Source organism: Theropithecus gelada, chromosome 13 (genome assembly GCF_003255815.1).
Source record: "Theropithecus gelada isolate Dixy chromosome 13, Tgel_1.0, whole genome shotgun sequence".
Classification (NCBI taxonomy): Eukaryota; Metazoa; Chordata; class Mammalia; order Primates; family Cercopithecidae; genus Theropithecus; species Theropithecus gelada.
The window spans coordinates 90314860-90325542 of record NC_037681.1 but is presented as its reverse complement, the minus strand read 5'-3'; positions in this window follow the sequence as shown (position 1 = coordinate 90325542).

Below are 10683 nucleotides of genomic sequence, written 5' to 3'. Positions count from 1 at the left end.
TGTACTACTATATTAACAGATCAAAGGAAAAAGTGTAATAATCACACTAGATACTGAAATGCCATTTAGCAAAATTGAACATTCATTCCTGATTTAACAACCAAACCAAAATCAAAACAAAAACCAGAGTCTTAGTATCTTAGAAAAAGCTAGATTATTTTTGCATTATAAAAATTCAGCATCATACTTTAATCTCCATTAAAGTAAGAAAGAACATATTATGCTTTTTCTTTTTTTGTTCTCACACTACACAAATGTATATATTTTTTAATAAAAAATTTTAATTAAAAAAATTAACATGTACCATATAGCACTTTGAGGAAGTATGTGTTTTATTTTGTTTTGTTTTGTTTTTTGAGACAAAGTCTTGCTCTGTTACCCGGGCTGGAGTCCAGTGGCATGATCTCGGCTCACTGCAACCTACACCTCCTGGGTTCAAGCAATTGTCCCGTCTCAGCCTCCCAAGTAGCTGGGACTACAGGTGCCCGGCACCATGCCTGGCTAATATTTGTATTTTTAATAGAGACAGGGTCTCACCCTGTTGGCCAGGCTGGTCTCGAACTCCTGACCTCAACTGATCCACTTGCCTTGGCCTCCCAAAGTGCTAGGATTACAGGCATGAGCCACCACTCCCGGCCAGAAGTGTGTGCTTAAAAGACATGTAAGAATATATCATAAAATCAAAAGTGCTAATATGTTAACAACTACAAAATTTTTAGATTATAAGGACACTCCAATTCCAAACTGTAGAACAGAGATTCTGGCTACAAGCAGGATGATTACTGTGGCTTACACTTTGGGGTAAACTGGGACTCTCTGAGCCATCCCAAAGTGATGGTGTGCCAACAAACGAACGATTTTATTATATAAGCAACACATATTCATTGTAGAAAAAGTAGAGACTAGCAAGAAGTGAAACAATAAAAAGGAAGCCCTATAATCCCACGACCTATTAGGTAACCATCAGTCACTTTTTCTTTCTTTCTTTTTTTGAGACAGCGTCTCGCTCTGTCACCCAAGCTGGAGTGCAGAGGCATGATCTTAGCTCACTGAAGCCCCGACCTATTGGGCTTGAGTGATCTTCCCACCTCAGCCTCTCAAGTTGCTGCGACCACAGTCGCACACCACCACGCTCAGCTAATTTTTTAATTTTTTTGTAGAAATAGTGGGTAGTCTCTCTATGTCGCCCAGGCTGGTCTCAAATTCCTGGCCTCCAGTGATCCTCCTCCCTCAGCCTCCAAAAGTCCTGGAATTACAGGCCCATCAGTAACCTTTTTTTTTTTTTTTTTTTCTGAGACGGAGTCTCGCTCTGTTGCCCAGGCTGGAGTGCAGTGGCCAGATCTCAGCTCACTGCAAGCTCTGCCTCCCGGGTTTATGCTGTTCTCCTGCCTCAGCCTCCCGAGTAGCTGGGACCACAGACGCCCGCCACCTTGCCCGGCTAGTTTTTTGTATTTTTTAGTAGAGACGGGGTTTCACCGTGTTAGCCAGGATGGTCTCGATCTCCTGACCTCGTGATCCGCCCGTCTCGGCCTCCCAAAGTGCTGGGATTACAGGCTTGAGCCACCGCGCCTGGCCATCAGTAACCTTTTAAAGTAAGATATTATACTTTCATAATGTTTTGGAAATCCTAACCAGTACGATTAAGTAAGAAAATAATTTAAGAGTTAAAATTACCTCTTAAGGTAAGGAGGATTTATTAATTTAAATGGTATCAAATAATTACTAGAAACCTGACGAAAATAGGCCAAAAAGAAATGTTAGGAATCTGGGGGAGATTGCAAAAACAGCTACAATCTTTTGCAGCTCTTCTCAGAAATGAAGTATATTTCTTCACACTATGAGCTCAACCATGTGACTTTCTTTAGAACAATGGGACATTAGCAAACATGATGCAAGCAGAAGCTTGAAAAATATTCGTGTGTTGGAACTTGCCCTCTTTTACCATTTTAAGAGACTGTGACCACTGCTCTGTGAATAAGCCTAGGTAAGCCCATGGCATGATGAGAAGCACATAGCCTCTTCATCCCTGTTGCTCCTGACACAGAACCAACTACCAGACATCTGAGTGAAGCCACTCCCATCTATCAAGGCCAATGAAAGTGATAGTTTTCTGCAGAAATAAACCGAGTAGGCCCAGACCAGAAGAACTGCCAGTTGACCCACAGAGTTGAGAAATAACGTTTCTTATTTTAAGACACTAAGTATTGGGTGGTTTATTTTGCCAGAAAAGCTAACAGAAATTATAAGAGAATTGTAGTTAAGTAGTTAGTTACTTTTTGCATAATTACTGTACAAAATGGCTAGTTAGAAAATACAATGAAAGAAAAGATCTCATTTAAATAGCAACACTATCATCAATTTGTCTGAAAATAAACTTAACAGGAAATAGGCAGGACCATGTAAAGAAAATATAAAATCTCTATTAAGGGGTATTAATTCTTGCTGAATTTAATCTGTCAACTCAATGTGGTCCCAATAAAAATTTTTAAAAATGTATTTTCAACATTTTACAAGAAAATATTGGGTTCATCTGTAGAAATAAACAAGAAAGAGTAGCCAGGAAGAAAATCTCAACAGAAAGATATTAGGGGAGGGGAGGTAGTTAGATTAAATATTTAAATGTATTCTAAAGTTACAAAAATGAAAACATTTAAGCTGGGTGGGGTGGCACGCACCTGTAGTCCCAGCTACTTGGGAGGCTGAGGCAGGAGGATGGCTTAAATCCAGCCTGAGCAATATAGTAAGACTCCATCACTAAAATAAGTAAATAAGTTAAAAAAAAAAAAAACCTAGTTTGATTCTAGCAAACATTTAGATAGATAACAGAATAAAATAGGAAATCCAGAAATAAACTAAAATGAGAATTTAGTAGATGGTAATGGTGACATTTCTAATCCATGAGAGGAAAGATGAATTATTCAGAAACCAGTGTTGAGACTATGACAGGACTATGTGGGAGAAAAAAGAGTCAAGCTGTATAACTCCTCTTCCTTCATTAAAGTAAATTCCAGCAAGGGTATGATGTAAAATGTTAAAATGAAACTCTAAAAGTGCTAGCAATAAAAAAGTCAGACACAAAAGGCCACAGATTGTGATTCTATTTCTATGAATGTCTTGGGAATCCATAGAGACAAAGTAGATTAGTGGTTGCCAGGGACTGGGGGGACATGAAAATGGGGAGTGATCACTTAATGGGTAGAAGATTTCTTTTGTGGGTGATGAAAAAAATGTAAAATTAGATAATGGTAAAGATTGCACAACTGTGAATACACTGAAATCACTGAATTGCACACTTTAAAAGGGTACATTTTATATGTGAATTGTATTTTAATAACACTCTTATTTTTTTTTTTTTTAAAAAAGGAAGCCAGAGGCGAAAGAGTCCATAGGAGGCTCTGACCCACATAGCGAGGTCGGGAAGGTTGTCTACAGAGGGAACAGGAGGACAGGGCCTGAAAAGGTGTTTCATGGCAGTAGATGTTTTACAGGTGAGAAAGTGGGCAGGGAAATTAACTCTCTTGGCTCTGATTACCCCGTGTCTCTGTCTCTCTCCAGGGCTTAAGAACTTTGCATGCACTGGACAATAATTTTGAATTTAATGAAAGGTTTTTGAGTAAAATAAATGCTAGAAGAAAACATGGGTGAGTTTATTTATAATATTGTTATGAAGACTTTGTAAACACGGCACAAAACCCAGAAACTATATAGAAAATGATTGGTAAGTTTGCTTAGAAATGAAGTTTTATATTTAAAAATAATATACATATGATTATAGTTTTATAGTTATGTTTTAAAAGAATTTTGTCTTTAGAGATACACACTGAAAATACTTATGGATGAAATGATGATGTCTAGGCTCTGCTTCAAAATAATTTTTTATTAAGAGACAGGGTCTCACTCTGTCACTCATGCTGGAGTACAGTGGTACAATCACAGCTCACTTAACCTCCAACTCTTGGGCTCAAGTGATCCTCCCTCTTCAGCCTCCCGAGTAGCTGAGACTACAGGTGCACACCACCACGCTCGGCTAATTTTTTAGAGATGGAGTCTCACTATATTGCCCAGGCTGGTCTCCAACTCCTGGCTTTAAGTGACCCACCCACCTCTGCCTCCCAAGTGCTGGGATTACAAGTGTGAGCCACCATGCCTAGCCCTCAAAATAATTTGAGGTGTGGTGGAGATTAAACTTGGTAATGGGTACGCAGAGTACTCTTTTCTCCACTTTTTAAATATATTTGATTTATGTATTTTTATATTTTAGATTTTTTCCATAACAAAAAGTAAAAAATAGGCCAGGCGCGGTGGCTCACACCTGTAATCCCAGCAGTTTGGGAAGCTGAGGCAGGCAGATCATTTGAGGTCAGGAGTTCAATACCAGCCTGGCCAACATGGCAAAACCCTGTCTCTACTAAAAACACACAAAAATGACCCGTGGGTGGTGGCGCACACCTGTAATCCCAGCTACTCAGGAGGCTGAGGCAGAGAATTGCTTGAACCCAGGAGGTGGAGGCTGTAGTGAGCTGAGATCGTGCCACTGCACTCCAGCCTGGGTGACAGAGTGAGACCTTATCTCAAAAAAATGCATAAATAAAATAAAAAGTAAACAGCAAGAAGAAAGATCCATGTACAAAGTAAAAAGATAAATACACTGGGAACAGATATTTGCAACATAAGATAGTAAAAGATCTAATTTCTTAATTTATTAAGAATGCATACAAAGTGCTAAGAAAAAACAGAGAAAACAGTGGGTAAAGATATCAACAGGTGGAACAATAAAAAAGAAAAAGTCGCCAATAAATCTGTGAAACGGTGACCAGCCGTATTCATACATGCAAAGGAAAACAATAACCAGACTCCTCTTCCGTGGAGTAAACTGGCAACATGAAGAGGCTGGAGAGTAAGCAGGATTGGTGAGGCTGGGGGAAGTGTGGCTGGACCTACTTGCTGTGGTGGGAGTGAAGGTATCACCTTTTAGAAGGACGATTTCAGAATATCTGTCTGCAAATTTAAAATACACACCTCCATACAGTGAATATAATATTATTCAGCCTTAAAAGGAAGGAATTTCTGATACATGCTGTAACATGAATGAAACTTGACAACATTATGCTAAGTGAAATAAGCCAGTCACAAAAAGACAAATTATTCCGCTTTTACAAGGTATCCAGAGTAGTCAAAATCATACAGATAGAAAATAGAATGGTGTTTGCTAGCAGGAGGGACAGGGAGGGCAGTGGGGAAAATGGGGAGCTCATGTTGACTGGGTATAGAGTTTCAGTCCAAGATGAGGAAAAGAGTTCTGGAGATGGCTGGTGGTGAGGGTTGCGCAACAATATGAATGTACTTAAAACCACTCACCTGTACACTGAAAAAATGATTAAGACAGTAATTTTTAGGTATGTTTTGCCACAATCAAAAAAAAATTAAGCCAGGCACAGTGGCTCACTCCTGTAATCCCAGCACTTTGGGAGGCTGAGGCAGGCGGATCACTTGAGGTCAGGAGTTCGAGACCAACCTGGCCAACATGGTGAAACCTATCTCTACTAAAAATACAAAAAAATTAGCCGGATGTGGTGGCAGGCACCTGTAATCCCAGCTACTCTGGAGGCTGAGGCAGGAGAATCACTTGAACCTGGGAGGCAGAGGTTGCAGTGAGCTGAGATCATACCACTGCATTCCAGCCTGGGTGACAGAGTGGGACTCTGTCTCAAAAAAAGAAAAGAAAGAAAAAGAGAGAGAGAGAGAGAGAGAGAAAGAAAGACAGAAAGAAAGAAAGAAAGAAAGAAAGAAAGAAAGAAAGAAAGAAAGAAAGAAAGAAAGAGAAAGAAAGGGAAAGAAAGAAGAAAAGGAGGGAGGGAAGGAGGGAGGGAGGGAGGAAGGGAGGAAGGAAGGAAGGAAGGAAGGAAGGAAGGAAGGAAGACCCCTTGACCAAGTGATTCCACTGCCAAACATTTACCTTAGGTTACCCAAGAAAAAAATATGCCAAGTATGTTCATTTCTATCGCTGTAACAACAAAATCTTCAAACAACTTAAATGCCCAACAATGGTGAATTCACTAAATAATTATGTAATACCATATATATAGCACACTACTCCGTAGAGATTTTGAAAAGGTGGTTTGAGCTCTGAGATATATGACTATGTAATCAAGGCCATAGCATGCCACAGAATGTGTACTGTACGACCCATGTGTATGCATTTCTAAAAGTGTGTGTGTGTTGTGTATGTATGTGATAAATTATGAGTAATTTCTATATAATCGTAACATATTTTTCTGCAGTCACAAATAAAGTGTTAATAGTGGGAAGAGTATGGATGGTGGCAGTGATAGTAAGACTTTTTAAAACATTTTGTAGTGCTTGGACTTTTTACTTTATTTGAATGTAATTATTTTTATTTATTTATTTAGAGACAGCCTTGCTCTGTCACCCAAGCTAGAGTGCAGTGGTACCATAGCTCACTGTAGCCTCCAACTCCTGGGCTCAAGAGATCCTCCCATCTCAGCCTCCTGGGCAGCTGGGACTATAAGCATGCTTCACCACATCCGGCATTTTTAATTTTTTAAGTTTAAAATAAAAATGTGACATTTTGTATTCAAAGGCTGTGAGCTTTGTCATGGTTTACAAGATGTGTTTCCATTTGGATGTTTTATCTAACCACTTTCTTTTTAAAAAAATTACATTTCCTTCTGCTACCTTGTCTAAAATCATAATGTTAAATCTTCTTTTTGTCTTTCTATACATTTCTTCAGTTTTCCCTCTCTCCTTCCATTCTCTCTGGGTGCTTACTTTGCTAATTGAACTAACTGCCTGTGGCTGTTATATACTGCATTGGGACATCTTTGGAATGGCTGCCTTCCTGCTGGGGTGACTAAATTCCCTGGAGGTCACCATCTTCAGGCTTTTTATAGCACTCCTTGTTCTGGTACCTGCACAGCATGTGCTGAAAATTTTTTCTTGGTCATGATGGACCCTCTTCCTTTGAAAGCCTCAAAGCTGCAGTCTTGGAGTCTTTGTTCCTGGCACCTCAACCTGCACCTCTTTTTTAACCCTCAGTTTTTAGGAGTATCAAGTCCACTTCAAGTGGTAAGCCTAAATTTGTTTTGTTGTTGTTGTTGTTGTTTGTTTGTTTTTTGAGACAGGGTCTCACTGTCATCTAGGCTGGAATACAGTGGCATGATCACAGCTCACTGTAGCCTGGGTTCAAGCAATCCTCCCTCCTCAATCTCCTGAGTAGCTGAGACTACAGGTTCACACCACCACGCCTGGCTTGTTTATTTCTCCTTTTTTGTAGAATGAGGTCTCACTGTGTTGCCAGGGCTGGTCTTGAACTCCTGGGCTCAAGTGATCCTCCCACCTGGGTCTCCAAAGTGCTGGGATTACAGGTGTGAGCCACTGCACCTGGCCCTAAGTTTCTTACTATGTGGGTGGCCTCTAACTTTTCACATGTGCTTTCCACATCTTTGATCTTTTAACTCCCTTCTCCGAGTGCACAAAATAGAGAAAAGAGCCCTGGAAGGTGGGGCAAGGAGACCAGAGTTTAACCCGGCTCTGCCACCAGTTTACTGAGTGGCTCTAGGCCCAGGTCCTCCTCTATGTCGTGAACACAAGTGCTAGACCCTGCCCCACACACTCCCACTGCCAGTGCTGGCGCTTGGCAAAGACCATCACGCCCTCCTCTTTACCCATGATTATCACTTCAGTTGTCCCCCTCACCCGAATCTTTCCTTCAATCCATCAGCCTTTTAAGATATTAGTATAATCTATTTTCCAGATTTTGTTGTTTAGCTCTTGTTCCACCTTTCCTGCCTCATTCTCTTATTTCCTTTTGATTCTTTCAAACAATATTCCAAAGCATAAAAATAAACCTTGTAAGCCGGGCACGGTGGCTCACGCCTGTAATCGCAGCACTTTGGGAGGCCGAGGCGGGCGGATCACGAGGTCAGGAGATCGAGGCCATCCTGGCTAACACGGTGAAACCCCATCTCCACTAAATATGCAAAAAATTAGCCGGGCGAGGTGGCGGGAGGTTACTCGGGAGCTACTCGGGAGGCTGAGGCAGGAGAATGGCGTGAACCCGGGAGGCAGAGCTTGCAGTGAGCGGAGATCGCGCCACTGCACTCCAGCCTGGGCGACAGAGCGAGACTTCGTCTCAAAAAATAAAAATAAAAATAAACCTTGTTTCTTTCTACTTCTTCTTCCTCCTTTTCATTGAAATTACAACTCAAAACCACCACCCTCTCACAGAGCTTTATGAATGAGTAGTTGTATCACCATCTTGAGAAGCAGAGACAAAGCTTGGTAGCGCAGGAAGGACACAAGCCTCAGAGTGACAAGGGCCAGAACTGAATCCTAGCAGTCCCCCTCATGATCGAGTCTCAGTTCTTTCATCTGTATAATGGAGACAATAACAGTTTACACTTCTCCATCGCACAGTCCCGCCGTGCCCCACCTAGTCAGAGCTGACAACGCAGCTTGTCACCAGGATCCATTCGCTCCATAGGTGACACTCCTGCCCCCAGGCCCTCTGGTCATCCTTCTCTGCCGCCCTAGGCTCCCACTCTCTGCACCTCAGGGCTCTCCCCACTCTGTTCCAGCCTTCTCAATGAATCAAAGCTCCCTGCGGAGAAACACAGGGGGAAGAGGCCAGCCAAGGAAATGGCGTGAGTTGAAGGGCAGTTTTTTAGCTCCATAAATTTCTGCGTGTGGGGACTTCCTAGAAAGCTGGTCTTCATCTTCCATCTGCTATAGACTGAATGTTTGTGCCCCGCAAAATTCCGCAGGTTCAAATCCCAATCCTCAAGGTGATGGTATTAGGAGGCGGAGCCTTTGGGAGGGAATTCCTGAATGAGCAGAGCCCTCGTGAATGAGATTAGTGCTCATCTTTGAGAGACTCAGAAGAGCTTCCTTGCCCCTTCGGTCATGTGAGGACAGAGCAAGGTGATGACATCTATGAACCAGAAAGCAGGCCACATCAGACTCTGAATCTGCCAGTGCCTTGATCCTGGACTTCTCAGCCTCCAGATCTGTGAGAAATAAATTTCTGTTGTTTTTAAACCACCTAATCTATAGTATTCTTGTTTTCTTTTTTTTTGAAATGGGGTCTTACTGTGTTGCCCAGACTAGCCTCAAACTCCTGGGCTTAAGGGATCCTCCCGTCTCAGCCTTTCAAAGTGCTCAGGTTATAGGAATGAACCACCTTGCCCGGCCCCTGAGCCACCACACCTGGCCCCAGGCATCTTTGATGTTACCATTGTTAATGTTTAGGGCACCATAAACTGTGCCCATATAGATTAGCAAGCTTAATTAATAAATATTATATACTGACTGCTCCACTGCTCAGACTCAACAATATTGACATTAGGCCAATTAATAGCCCTACGATGGCCTCTCAGTGTTCAAGTGAAAGGAAGAGTCGTGCGCATCTCTCATTTTTGAATCCGAAGCTAGAAATGATTAAGCTTAGTAAGGAAGGTTTGTCAAAAGCCAAGACAGGCCAAAAGCTAGGCTTCTTGTGCCAAACAGAGAGCCAAGTTGTGAATGCAAAGGAAAAATTCTTAAAGGAAATTAAAAGTGCTACTCCATTGAACGCAAGTATGATAAGAAAGCGAAACAGCCTCGGTATGGAGAAAGTTTCAGTGGGCTGGATAGAAGATCAAACCAGCAACAACATTCCCTTCATCCAAAGCCTAGCCTAGAGTAAAGCACTAACTCTTTTCAATCCTGTGAAGGCTGGGAGAGGTGATGAAGCTGTAGAACAAAAGTCTGAGGCTAGCAGAGGTTGCTGCGTGAGATTTAAAGCAAGAAGCCATCTCTATAACATAAAAGTGCAAGGTGAAGCAGCAAGTGCTGATGGAGAAGCTGCAGCAAGTTATCCAGAAGATCTAGCTAAGATCATAGATGAAGGTGGCTACACTGAACAATAGCTTTTCAATGGAGATGAAACAGCCTTCTACTGGAAGAAGATGCCATCTAGGACTTTTGTAGCTAGAGAGAAGTCAATGTCTAGCTTCAAAGCTTCAAAGGACAGGGAACTCTCTTCTTAGTGACTAAGGCAGCTGGTGACTTTAAGTTGAACACGGTGCTCATTTACCATTCTGGAAATCCTAGGGCCCTTAAGAGTTATGCTAAATCTACTCTGCCTGTGCTGTATAAATGGAGCAGCAAAGCCTGGATGACAGCACATCTGTTTATAGCATGGATTACTGAATAATGTAAGCCCACTGTTGAGACTTACTGCTCAAAAAACAAACAAACAAAAATATTCCTGCTCCTTGACAATGCACCTAGTTACCCAAGAACTCTGATGGAGATGTACAAGGAGCTGAATGTTGTTTTCATGCCTGCTAACACAACATCCATTCTGTTGCCCGTGGACCAAGGAGTGATTTTTGACTTTCGAGGCTTGTTATTTAAGAAATACATTTGTAAGGCTACAGCTGCCATAGATAGTGATTCCTCTGATGGATCTGGGCAAAGTAAATTGAAAACCCTCTGGAAAGGATTCACCATTCTAGACGTTATTATAAAACCATCAACATGAACAGAGTTTGGGGGAAGCTGATTTTAACCCTTGTGGATGACTGCAGGGTTTGAGACTTCAATGGAGGAAGTCACTGCAGATGTGGTGAAAATAGCAAGAGAACTGGAATTAGAAGTGGTACCTGAAGATGTGACTGAATT